The sequence below is a fragment of the Fringilla coelebs genome (genome assembly GCF_963513975.1).
Source record: "Fringilla coelebs genome assembly, chromosome: Z".
Classification (NCBI taxonomy): domain Eukaryota; kingdom Metazoa; phylum Chordata; class Aves; order Passeriformes; family Fringillidae; genus Fringilla; species Fringilla coelebs.
In genome coordinates, this window is record NC_140031.1 from 47,659,259 (window position 1) to 47,673,962 (window position 14,704).

The window sequence follows — 14,704 nt, forward strand, 5'->3', positions numbered from 1 at the left end:
TCCCATTCTGTGTCTCTGTCTTCATGGACTTGTGGCATCGGGCTTGCATCAGTGTTAAACACACTGCCAAAAGTACACTTGTATTATGAGTACATTCCACCCTTTGAGATTGTCATTTTCTGATGCAGAGCAAAAATGAGAATGCCCAGGATACTCAGTAGTTTGGTTGTCCACACTCTGTGTGCAAGGGGGGGCGAGGAACAGGTGCATAAATGACAGATTTTAAATTATATTTTATTTCAGATTTATTACAGCTTTCTCCATCGCCTGTGCCTCAGTTTTGGTGGATGCTGAATTGTCTCTCCTTGCTGGAAAAGTACTACTGGCACAACTATGACATAACCCAGCAGGACTGTCCCTGTGCCCTCCCACAGCTCCAAGCCTGTGGGACCAACAAACCCATCAGCAACAATTCTTGCAAATTTTAGGCATTTACAGTTGAAATTTTCCTTCATATTTGTCCTTTTCTATATTATTAAAAAATAAAATCCACTCAGTGGGGAACAATTCAACTAAAAAGCCAATAAAAGAAACTGTATTTTACACAATAGGGTATTTATTTTTAAAGGGGTTAGAGCTGTGCTTTGACTAGATGAATGTTGTGTAGTGCTGGATTACACTGAAATATCAGCCTCAGGCCTCTCTTTTCAGCCTGACAAGTAAAATCAGATTTTAAAAACCGTTCCCTCGCTCCTCTCTGTATCTCTTAAAGGTCACAGAAACTGCACAAGGGTTTCCTTAAATTAATATTTGTGACCTATTCAGAAACCATCAGGATGAGTCACTTCAGAAGAGCCTACTCCTTCCATCTTTAGATCAGACTTCTAAAACTGCAATGAATCACAGATCAGGACACATACTGAGTTATAAGGGTGGGACAAGATGTTAAGGACCTACTTCTGCTGGCCTGTGTCCTCGTTCAGGGCCGGTAGGGTGTATCCATAAAGCACTTTGACAGCAGGTCTGTGCTTTCACTGGAACCAAACCCTGCCCTGCACACCATAAGGACATCCCTTCATGCAAATGCCTTCTCCACTTAGCCATTGACCCCCTCCTAGGAAACACCTGGTGTTCCCTGCTAAAAGGAAGCCAAAGTAGTGTGTTATTCTTTAAGTGCTGCACTGTACTGCAGGTCTTTGAGGGGGAGAATAAAATTAACTTCCCAATTTTTGCATTTCCTAGTTTCTTGCACAGTTTTCAGCCTCAAGTGTTTCTAAAGGGAAAATGGATATATTATTTGTGCAGATATAGATTTATAGGGAAAAAATGTAGTTGCTTTCCCCAAGAAAGAAAAACAAGCTGGGGCACTGAAAAAGGTTGTCCACAGCAGTTGTAGATACCCCATCTGTTCAAAGCCAGACTGGATGGGCTTTGAGAACCCTTGGAATGTCTCCCAGGGAGGCTGGAATAAGACAGCCTTAAAGGTCCTTTCCAACCCATTGTGTGATTCTATGCCCTGCTCCCAGAAACGGTGCTCTGAGTTGTATTTTGAAATGCTCATTTTGAGATGCAGACAAGAATACAGGATTGTGCCACTACAGAAACTAATTTGACAGTTCAAAGTCTGACCATAAATACGTCTATATTGGAGACCTATGTGGGAGAATGACAATGTGTCATGATTTAAGACAGTTTAAAAGGTGGGCACTCTAAATGAGCTACCTCCCCTGAGTTTCAACCAATCCCTTTCCACCAACAAGGAGAAAATGAATAAGAGCAGAAACAAGGGAAAAAACCAACAGTTTACTAACAAGCAAGGCAGCAACAGGAAAAAAGTGGATAATCACTAGGTACGAGATCTCTAGATCTCACAAACTCCTCAGGAACAAGGAGAAACCCAGAACTGCAGGGTAATTCCCACCCTTCCCAAGATGAAGGCTGCCACGGGCAACCACGTGTAGGGAGAAAAAGGGAAGGTGGCTTCAGCCCTCCTCCCCCTCTTTATGGCTTATCCCTCAGAACAGCAGCACTTCTGCTGAGAAAGGCAGCCTGGCATGCTCTGGCACTCGGTCAGGAGCTCATCCAGGGGCTTTGCCTTCCTCATGGCCTGAGACAGCAGGGCAGGGCAGGGCACAGTCACAAGGGCTCCTGGCCCGGAGGTGCTGCAGCTGCAGGCAAGCGCTTGCAGAATTTCCCTTGAGGCAGTACAAGAGAGAAAAAAATATTAAAAAAAAAAACCCCAAACCAAAGTGGAGAGAGTTTGCTATGCCTCCTGGTGTTTTGACCTTCTAAAGGGACCATGGCAAACCTCCCAGTCTTGCAATTCCATTTCCAGGTGCACCCCTGGGCATTAAAGTAATAATTTTTTGGCGCAGATGGATATGGAATACAACAGTGGTTTGGGTTATCCTAGGAGACTCATTTTAATTTCTGCAAACCCACTGGTGTATATCCATTTTAGTACCAGATATGAACTTTCGCTCTGTCATGTTAGAAAAAAAATTTCAAGCCAGGAAAAAATAACAATTTTTTCCTGTCTTATTCTTCATCACACACTTAAAATTTTGGTGATTTTTTTTCTTTTCTAGCTTGTCTGCCTTGTCTGCATCTGAAGTAGTTATTTCTTCCTACTTGCACATATTTAACATGTGTGGACTTTCATGGGGCACTTTGTAACAAAAATGCTACGATTCAAAAAAGAAAGAGTGGAACTGTGCTATGTAAGAGAGCACATAGATCAACAATTGTCTGAATGGATATATCAGAAAAAGGAATTATTAAGGAAGAAATCTTCTTGAAGTACCTTGCTTTTTTTTTTTTTTAACTCTGGAGGCCACTTACACACTTTTCATATAAAATTCTGCATTATGGATAACACGAAAATAGATCAAGTAAGAATGTGGCAGTAATAAAGAATAACCAGAAATATTGTTTATATGGTCTGACTGAGAAATTCCAAACGAGATATTTAATGACTGGGTGTCTCCTGAAAATTTGGGGAATACAGTAGGCAAATAATTAAATAATTTTTGTAATGATGGAGCATCAGAAATGCCAGGAGTATGGCCTTGGGCAAGAGAGGCACAGAAGGGAGCCAAAACCACTCTTCATATGGCACAGAGATTGACACCAGAATAGAGTACCAGGCCCAGCATCTCCTTTCTGAAATTAAGAAAATTATATGGTGTAAAGAAGAGCCAGGAATGTGATGGTGTGATAGGGAAAATTGCTGGGTGAGTGTCTATGCACAATTTATGGAAAAGAATTGCATCCAAAGATGTCTTCCTTTCTGTGTATAATTACCAGGAGAGCAAGGGAAAAAATCATAGGGTACCAAAGGATTCCAGACTACTGCAGAGAGAGACAGGGAATCCAAGATAAGAAATTGATACCAACACATCCAAAATTAGCAGAGAAAGATATGGGTGCGTTTTAACTCTGCGGATGATTTATATTAGAACAAAGTAGGTGATCCAGCATGAGTCTCCTGGTGTTTTTAAATTCAGGTTGACAGTCTCCCTAGGCTTATGCTTTTGGGAAAGCCATTACCTCATTCTCCAGTGTTTTCCTAGGTGTGATACTTCTCTTCATCATCTGCACTGGAGCTTGGTCCATCTTCTGCACTGGGGTATCTGCCTGCAGCAGAGGAAAGAAAAGCAATTTGGGAAAGCAGGACAGCAGGATCATTGTGGGGAAAAAGGCCAGTCCACTTCTACTTGCATGAAGAAGAAAAAAACCAACCCACACTCAGGAGAAACAAGAGGCTGAGCACTCACGAAGTGCCACAACAATGTTATGAGGCCCCCTCTTCCTTCTTTGCCCATATATAGGTGCACTGGTTAGTGTTTCCCATATCTGAAAAGGGGATCTCAGAACAATACTGAAGAGAGAAAATGTACAGTGAAGGCACCAAAGTAATCAGCATATGATGCTGGAAACAAAGTTCTTAGCCCTTTTTCTTTTTAAAGTGAGAAAAAGGAAAACAACATTAAAGGAAAGCTTCATTAAAAGCAACTGGAATTGCATTTCCAGACCTGCCATTTCAATGGCATTTCAATAGCAGTATTATAATACAGTTTTACATGAATAATTACCATACAGCTAACTATGGCATAGTGTAGTTTGATGTGATTCAGGATTCATCAGTGCTTTCTTGGTTTTTTCGCTGCTGAATTTCCCCTTGGGAAATGCCAAGTTTTAACTGCTTACCTGCCACCAGTATTGTGGTTGAGATGCAAGCCAGAACTGAGAGAGGACTGCCACTACATCATTAATTTTTCACATTTTCCTGTTCTCAAGTTTCAGGATTTGAAATTGTTATGTACCTTCAGAACAGTACAGTGATAGGAGACAAATGCTCATGTTTATGTAATTTACACTTACTGAGTTAGATGAAACCTTCCAAATGAACACTTGTGATGGCAGCTTTCCTCTTTATTTGTAGCCCAAACTTAATCCAATACCATCTGGGAATAAATAAACTTTAAAGGGAGTAACTGCTCTTTCTCACAGTAGATGATATATTCTCCTGTATTCTGTCATGTATAAAATATTTATGTGGATTGGTTCTTAATTCAAATTATGTCTATTCCTTTACTGTCTCTTCCCTTGAAAAATAGACGGATGCTTGCTGACTGTGGTGCATTTTGTTAATGTTCAGACCTTCTGAGTACATTTCTACACTATGTAAATATTTACGTGTCAAGTAGCAGTGATCTTTAAAAAAATAGCCTTCAACACCTTAACTATACTGGCATTCCCATTGAATGAAATATGTATTTAATTTGCATTATGACTCTTAATAAGAATTTCTTTTGGCATGGGAATATGTATTACAGGACAAGAATTAGGTAATAAACTGTAAAGAAAGCCACCCTTCTGATAAATAGAGATGCATTTTTTTCAGTCACACTGAGAAAAGAATAAATGAATTTAAAAATGAATAAGCAATCCACAGATGGTTACAAGTGTGTTACTTTATCTCATGGATATTTTTATTGTTCAGGGGAAAGGTCCAACACAATACTATGCAATCAAAAGCCCTGGCATGCGCAAGTTTGTTCATGCATGCACAAACTCACAAGTTTGTTCAACTCCTCATAAAATGCAATACTTTGGGAAGTACAGGAGTCCAATATACACTGTTCCTACCATGATTTTCAATGATAAAGGTCCTTGAAATATATAGAGGATAGCTATACTTTCATCTCTAGTTAAATGCTTTGATATAACCATCAGCGGTTTTAATTTCCTTATAGTTTTTAATCTATATTCAAAACTCACACTTTTGTACAATTCCCAGTCCATCTGCACTGGTTCTGGCATGCTCCTCAGACTCTGTTTTCTGTAACTGGAAAATCATGATCTGACTGTAAGCTGTGGAATGTCTCCTCTGGGAAACAACAAATCAGAGTAACATTTATGCAAATCCCAAGCCTCCCCATTCTCTTCCTCATTCAATCTGCCAAACAGCAATAATGCATTTAACCACTTTGCACACAATAATGATGTTATGTGAAGGGAAAATGAGATGTGAGAAGGCACAAAGGTGCATCAAGCCTTGAGGCACTTCAAAGACACTTGAGGGTCTTTGCAAAGCTTTCCACTTCTGTGGGTCTTCAGGCAGGGCTCTCAACCCTCCAGCTACACAGTAATGTGGATGTAGTTGCATTAACCCCATGCTGAAAACCTTGTTCTCTCCCCAAACCATCTATTTGTAAGTATTCTCTGTATAGAATAATCAGGATTCTTTCTCTTGTAACTGAATGTCTGCTCCATTAATCCTCTTCTTTCTTACCTTGTGTGCTGCCTGTGAAGTCTTGCAGCTCTTGCCTTGGGTTTCCTAGGGGAGCAGTGAGCCCTGGTCCCCTTGTTCCCCAAATCAATGGCTCCTTTTGATTGAAGTTCTGGCCTTTGCCTCTCTTATCTGCAGTTAACTTGTATTTGTTTGATCTATGCACTCCAGAGGCGGACCTCAGTGTCCATGCATCATCAGGTGATGACAAAAAGCTGGTCTATTTAGGCTGTCAGCAAAGTGATTGAGGCTTTTCATTATAGTAATTCACTCTGACTGCTCTAATGTGATGAACAGGGTGCCATGAAACAGCAGAACAAACCTGTTAATCAACATCCATTTGAAACCCTAAGAGAAAGTTAATGAAGATCTATGCCATAAAATAATGAAAACACAAAATGAAAGTCTATTGTCTCACAAGCTAAATAACAAAGTGAGGCATTAAAAGCCACCTGTAAGAAAGGTACAGACCAATTAACTTTCCATACATTAAAGAAAGGTACAAAATACAAAGGTTCTATTTACCATTATAATTGTGGCTAGTTTGTGACTTGCCTAATATACAAAAGAAAAAATCTTTCTGCATTTGCACATCAACCCACTTCTCAGACAGCTGCCTGGGACAGTGATGCTGCTGATGAAGAAAGGTGGGCACACCTTAGAGTAGCTCACAGTTTTCTGATTTATTTGTTTATCATTTACTTAGTGTATTTTTGCTATTGTAGATTCAGAAATACTTTTGGGGTGAGATGTTACTCTTGTGAAGGTTTAGAGAAGAGGGAGCTCCAGAGAAGGATGCAATGAACAAAAGTATCTTGCATCCATATTCAGAACAATGAAAAACAGCTAAGCACTGAATGGCAGACCTAGTGCAAAAAATTTAAAGTCTGATTATAACAATCCTTCACTAACAATATTTCAAAGGCAATAGTTAAAATTGTGAGTAAAGACTTATTTTAAGTAAGACTTAATCTGAGTTCTATTCAGCAGTAAAAATAGACTAGGACTTTAAAAGAAAAAATTCTCATCGAGAGAAAGGAAAATGAATACAGGTGAGTGAGGAAATAACAGGCTAAAGTGGTCAGCATATTAAAGTAGGGGAAAGAGAAGGAGAAACAGAGAGAGAGCAGTAAATGATAGAGATGAAGATGATGTGAAAAGGACAAGAAATGTCACCAAACGAAGAGGGAAGAAAAACCAGAAAAATGTCAGAAAAGAAACTGGAAACTGAATAGAAGTAAAAGCTGAGCTTATCAAAAGCTAATGAGACCCTACTAAAGTTGTGATCAGAAATAGGAATCTTGAAGAGAGGAGGCTTTGTAGCCACTAAGATGTGTTGGCATTGACTATTTAAAATAAAATACAAAGTACTTATTTACTAAATATTGAGGTATTTTTCCAGTTAATATAAAATTTAAATAAATTCAATGTCCTTTAGGGAGTATCTGCCTCCTTTCACACTTCTGCTTTAGAAGTCTACCAGATTTATGTGCTCTTTTTATAGAACTGAAATAAAATTTAATTTCTGGAACACACTGGATCTTCTGCATAAAACTTGACAAATCAAAATCAGTTTTAAAGCCCAGTTACCTCTTCAATTAATGTGCAGCTGTCAGGGACCCAGTCATCTTTGACTGCGGTCTGCAGTTGTGCTGTAAATGTACGAACTGATATTTTTACTGAAATCCAGGTGAATTTTAAACGTATTGCAGGACTTCATGGTAATTGAGCCTTGCTCAGAAATTTGACTGTTCACAGACGAGTGGATGCTTATCTCTTCTTTCTTGGAGTCAGTTAGGTTAGAATAGCTGCATTCTACTGCCTAAAGTAATTTCAATAGAACAATTAGATGGGTCTATTTTCACATATGAAAATTAACTGTAGTACTATTGGAGTATGCTCTTATTAAATATCCACGAGTATCTCTTTATTAATATTTCAAGTCTTTGCTGGGCCAAAGACTGTAGTAAACTATCTGTATCTGTGGCCTTACTCCTGCTATATATATATTTTTTGTAAGCTCCAGGGAAGAGCTTATGGGATACTAATGGGAGAAAGTTTAAAAATAATATAATCACATTATTATTATTATTATTATTATTATTATTATTATTATTATTATTATTATTATTATTATTATTATTATTATTATCATCATCATCATCATCATCATCATCATCATCATCATCATCATCATTATCATTATTATTATTATTATTATTATTATTATTTTGTCAAGTGTGTCCCTCAAGATTGAGCCCAGCCACTGTCATACCCCTCAGCATCTTGGCTGAGGCTGGCAGGATCTGCCTCCCAAAGAGACCATGGTGCTCATTTGATCTGAACCACAAAGGCCATGTAACCTCGTGTGGTAACTGCTGGTGTTTTTCATAACAATAATTTTCAGTATTTGTAAAATAACTTTATAAAAAGTCAATTATTCCTCCCTTTCTCCCTTTCTCCTCAAGGCAGACTTTGCCAAATCTTTCCTAAGTCACCTAAACACAGTCTCAAATAACTAATTTTTAGGTATAAATATCTTCTTTCTCCTTTTCCATTTGCAGAGAAATTGAAGTAGAATCAGATGCCAGCTTCCAGGGTTTGGTTTTGAGTCTTTGAACAAAACTGACCATTGATTCTAATTTATGCATAATTTATTCACCTTATTCCAGTGTCCTGGCTCTGGTCAGGACAGAGTTAATTTTTGCAGTAACCAGGAGGGGCTGCACTGGAACACAGATGTTGTTCATACCTCTCATGTAGCAAACAGCACCTGTACACCTCTCTTTCCCCTGCTGAGGTTGGATACTCTGCATCACAAACATACGATCACAGCACCCTTTTATCTTCTTTTGAACACAGATTAGTGCTTCAGGAAACAAACTTTCTGACCACAGGTGCTTGGTTTATACTAAAAATAACAAACCCAATGCAAAAATCTTTTATTCTTGAAAAATTAAATCTTAGAACGACTTAAACGACTAATAGCAATATACTGACTTAACAACTGCTTCTGTAAGGGAACAGTTTGAATGTAAAAGAGAGCTTTAGATGATGTGTTAGGAATAAATTGTTTATTGTGGGGGTGGTGAAGCGCTAGCAGAGGTTGCTTAGAGAAGCTGTGGATAACACTTCACTGGAGCTGTTGAAATCAGGTTGGACAGGGCTTGGAGCAAGCTGGTCTAGTGGATGTGTCCCAGGACACAGCGGAAGGGTTGGAGCAAGATGATCTCTAAGGCCCCTTCCAACCCAAACCATCCTATGATTCTATGATTTTGAAAAGATACTGCCTATATCAAACTGAAATAGCATATGAATTGGATAGATTTTGCTATTTTTAGGGGTTTTTTTCCATTCTTTCAGTCATTATAATTTCATTTGACTGATGCAGAGCTGTTATTACTCTGTCTCTTATATAAAACACTTCAGTTCAAACATCGTTTTGAAAAGTGGTATTAAATATGAGGACTGGAAGCAAGCAGGCTTTTCATCCTAACTGAGGCCCAAACAAATTGCAAGTGATTATTGCTTGCTAGCAAGCATGTGCTTGAAATTAACACAATGACATTAAAATTTTTGTGATACTTGCCTGTCTTTGGGTTCTGCTTGCTTTAATGCCTTTGTGTGGGCTTTCACATGTCTGTCCAACTGCTGCCTTAAAGGCAACTCTGCATTCTCTTTTTGTTTTACTTCCAAGCATTTTTTTTATCCTTCCAACCTATCCTTTCAAACTGCATTCACTGATGCCCAGTAACACAGTCCATGTTAAATGGGATGGTGTAGTTTCTTCAAAAAAAAGAGTTAATTCAAATGTGAAATTAACACTTTTCATGCCTCAGGTATTTTCCTAAAGTAGACACACTGCTGAAATTGTATTTTGGCATGTAGGTACAACCTTCAAGATAAGGACCGATGAAAAAATTAAATTTAGGAGTTGCTAGGAGCTATTGAGGACATTTGGAGTAATTTAAACAATTTAGTCAAGTGACTCAAGACTACTCCATAGTCTGACAGAGACATAGTCATAATTTTAGGCTGACATGTATTCTAAATTACCTCAGGGATCAGCTACTCTTTCACTAGATGTGTACAGAAGCACCGGTGACATGGTCTCAGGAAAATCAAGCCTAGCACAGGCATTGGCTTGGCAAAGGAGGCTGGTAAGATTCTCCAGGATGACATCCCACTACACTGGGGTGGCCTCCAGGCATGCCAGGAGCAGGAATGAGCAGCAGCACTCCATCACCCTGATCCTAGGTGGTACCAAATCATGCACAAAACCTGAGATCCAACACAAAACCAGGTGCCTTGGGACACAGCCAACAAAATGGTGAGTTATAATCAGATTATACAGAGATTAATTTTGGAAGGGAAATCTGCAAGATAAGGTTCAAACCCTTGCTCAAGCAGGGCCAACAGCAAAGTCAGGGTCTGATCCTCATCCGAGGGGTTTTTGTTCCCAAGGACAGAGATCACACAGAGCCCTGGACATCCTGGGAAAGGAAGTAATCCTGGATTATGGCACCACTTTACATCTGTATAACCCCAATGTACTCAGTCATGGTGTTTCCCTGTACCAAGGTGAGCATTGATGCCATCACAGACCACCTTCCAGTATCATTCATTGACAAGGAATGATAGAATGATAATCTCTTCTTCCTTAGAAAGGGAAGAGATTGTCTGTTCCAGGTTTTACATTTAAACAAACCCTTACCATCATGTGGTCAGTAATAATATGGCATGTTTCTGTTCCACAACAGCAGTTAGTTCTTGGCATAGAACCAATCCTTTCAATTAATTCCTTCACAGCTTTTGAAGTTTCTCTTCCTTTGCTGTGTGCAATTAATTCTACTTCAGAATTCAAAAGCAATTAGAACATGATCAGTATCTTAGCATCAGGGTGAAGGCTGCAGATCAAAATCAGATTTAGAAATTGCTTAGAACTGTTACGCTCCTGGACTTTAATCTCCATTTATTCTGCCTGATGATAATCTTTTGTACTCAAGGCAACCAACACTTAGTGCAGCCAGGAAGCCATATTAAAAATGTTTCTGACTTCTCAGTTGTCATCTCAAAGGTATCATTTTAATTTCCTTCCTCCACGAACAGATTTTGTGATTATTTTGCAGAAAACACGCCAAAAAATGTGGTTACCCTCCCCTAAGACAGACTGCTGTGACAAAAAAAATACAGCATTAACAGGAGTTAAATCTTTCAAAGCCCCTCTTAAATAAATTGAATAAGGAATGCATTATTGTGTGTACACATACATGTACAGAGAGGCATGTATGGGGCTCCTTTGCATGTCATTTCAGCGGAAGCACAGCTCAGGCCCTGGGAGCTGAAGGAAACCTCAGCAGGGGCGCTAGAGAAATGCAGGTGATGAGCTTCGGCCTGCATCAGGAAAGCAGTTCTGCTCAGCAGATTCTGCTCTGGTAGCTGTCTTCAGCAATGCTCCTTTGCATGTCAGTCTGAGAAGGAATGCCATCCTGAGGGATGATGGATCTGGCAGGCTGTCTTCGGGTGATGGAGCCATCCTGGGAGCACAGGGCAGCAGCTCAGTTATTCACGGAAATGACTCACTCCATCAGCCACCTGTGCCCTGCAGCAGTGTTTGTAAACTCAGAGCTGAGTTCCAACACAACAGTTCTGCCAGGTTTGCAAACACCTTCCTTGGGAAGCAGAGCCACAGGACTCCCTTGTGTTGCAAGGGCTAAAGAAGGTCAGAGGATTTTGACCATATTGACAAGATTTGGAGTTGACCAGAGGATGCAATGCAACTTGAAGCCCAAGGGATGGGCAACTGGGCAGCTCAGGTTTGAGCCATCAATGGGGAATTGCCTCCAGGAGCTGGACTGGCTCAGCAGTGGGAGGGGGCAGCTTGCCATCCCTCAGATAAACAGCTCTTTCAGGGCTCAGTCTCATTATTCATGCCAGCAGCTGAGCTGGGTTTACACCACTGCATTGCACTTCTTTGGTTGGAAAGCTTTGGCTGGAGATGGGCTCATGAAAGCAACTTGAAAAGGGTTATTTATGTTCGGAGTCTCACACTGAATTTGAATGATTGAATAAAAATAAATAAATATTTAAAAACACATTTGTCCAGGCCCAGCCAGGAAAAGAAATTTCCTGGTTTACTTGGTTCATCGTGCAAGAGACAATTGACATGTTCTCTCTCTACAATTGACATGTACCAGGCCTCTCCTTGCAATTTATGGAGTGCTGTCCCACATGGGATTAGAAAGCTAGACCAACTCAATATAGGGGTAGCAGAAGACAGGTTAATGTGTGCATGAACTTGTATTATGTACTTAAAGGAAAGAGCAGAAAAAAGAGCAGAAGAAAAGCTGGTACTTCCATCACTAAAACAGAAAAAATTGATAAACCACAGATGTAGGAAAAGTATCAGATGAGAAGTGATTTTAAAAACTGCATGCAAGAATTGCCAAATTTAAAAGACAGATCTGGAAAGAGCTTGATGAAGTGCAAAATGAATAGAGATCATGTGAGAATGGGATTTCATTCAATTTATTTTAAAAAGATATTTTTACAGCAACCTGATGCTGCAGAAACCACTTTCCAACAAAGACTAAAAGATATTGAAGTGACTCTGTCTCTCTCGAAAACCCCTCACACAGACGTCTCTCAGTTTAGCCCACCTGTCTTTGCAAACAGCCAGCACGACTTTTACACAAGTTTCTAGGTAATGGTCTTTCATTTAAAGACAATGTCACAATCTGTTTTCCAGCTTTTTTTAGAGCACCCATTTCTTTTTAGGAAGATTCCTAATCTTCATATGGAGGCAGCAGCGATTCTCTTTTGTATGGATCCTGCTGCTCTGATCATATTTAATGGTTTTGTATTATTTCAGTACTTTACTCCCCATTCTCCACCAACAGTAGCTGGAAAAAGAGGCAACTGGATGAGTTGCAGCTACTCAACGTAGAGCATACATTGTGTAAATGAAGAGGGAAGTAGTCAGATGGTATTGCTGGTACATGGCAGCTGCTTCTTATGGGGACGGTCACAGTGATGTATCTCACAAAGCATAAGGTGCTTCACCAGATGATTCTGGCTGTTCACAGCAATTACAAAGACTTTCTCCTGAGTCACTGAGTACCTGGTCTGCACAAGGAAGATTTCACCCACTGTAATCTGTTCTGTGTGACTCAAACCTAATCCATTGTAATACCCTCCTGTTTGCAGCTGATGGTGGAAACACAGTGGATGTAGCAGGTTATATAAAAAAACCCCATTCAGCCCTCTCTCCAAAGGAACAGAAGTCCGAAAATCACGGCATGAGTATTTCACATCTTACATGTTCTCAACTGAAATCTGAGCATCTGGTTTCTCATCTTTCAGGATGTCTATGATCAAGTACTCCAGCTCTTTACTTCCCCTCCAATTCCTTCATCATCTGCAACACACCAGTACACCCTGCCCCAGGGCTGTAGTAAACTAAGCTCTCTCTTATTTAAGGTCTTTGTGCAGCTTGACAGGACAAGGCTTAGCTCTCTACAAGACCTTCTGAGTGAGCACAAGATAGCTCTCAAAGAAAGTCACGGCTAAGAAATTTCAGAATAAAAGATCTTGGTGCCAAGAGGGTTCTTTATTTCAAGGAAGTTGAAAATAAACCCGTGAAAAACAAGGACAGAAGAGCTCTGTTTATACCAAACTTTGGCCATGTTGTGTTCAAACTTGAGTCCAAGGACTGCTTCCCCTTGACAGTCCTCTGGCAGGACTGACCCAGCAACAGAGGGCAAGGAGGCTGCTGAAGGCAGAGCAGCTTGAAGGGGACAGAGGCAGCCTCTTGACTGTCTCAGCAGCTGTTGGTGCTTCAGCACAGATTAGCATTCTGGAAATCAGAGCTGTGTCTGGAATTTGTAAAATTCTAAGCATTATGAAGCAATTTGTTTTGACTGTAGAAGTAACAAAATGAATCCAGATTAAAGAGCAGTTCCAGAAAGAAAAACATATCATTGGCAGCCACGTTACAATAAGCACTTCAAGAAAAAAATAGAAGGCTGCTCAGTTCTTAGTTCCTAAGAAGCAAACACCTATGTGAGATGCTGAACAAACACAAAGAGCTACTGCACTGTAACTTGAGAGTTATTGCAATCAGCTAGGTGACGGCAGCTTACAATTCTACAATTCCTCAGTCTTTATTGACAGTATTTGACTGTACAGTGGTACAAAAATGTGTATCAGGTGCTCTGTATCTCTGTTTTGGAAAAAACTGTGTCTGCACACTCCTATTTCTCCCTTTTTATACATTTATACACAGCACAAACAGCTGGGGAAGCTGAGCTCCCATTCTCCTAGAACTGCACAACAGAACAGTGTCCATCTCAGATGAGGAATAAGTCTATTTACAGTTCCTACAACTTTGGGAAATCCACAGCACCAACTTTGATATCTGGTAGGCAAACTGCAGAGCCACAGCATCAGCATCTAACGGAAAACCCAGAGTGTTTGATTGTGGTCTTGAAAAAACAAACCAACAATAAACTCCCAATGCTCAATGAAAAAAAAATAGCGTTAAAAGCAAACTCCCCCTTTTTAAAAGACAAGACAGTGCCTTCTTTCTGCCACATCACATGCCTGAGGTCAATCACAGCTGTAATTACGCTTGGTATTGTCAAATACCAGCTGTGGAAGACAGCTCCCAGTTACAAGGAGCTTGCAACCCAAGCTGCTATTGTGTTTTTATACTATTCAAGAAAATAATGGGATAGATTTGATTTAATGTCATTTGCATGGGTCAGAAATCTTTGCAGACACAAAGAATCAACTCTTTATGTGTTGAAAGCAACCACTATCTAATTAATTGTTCCTATTCTTTTACAGGACTTCAGTAAATGAAGTCCTGTTCATGAATCTCTGGAGCTGCTCAAACAAATACAGAACACAAAATGAAACTTAAAAAAAGAGAAAATTCAGAAAGACATGAAAAAACACCATCCAGGTGAC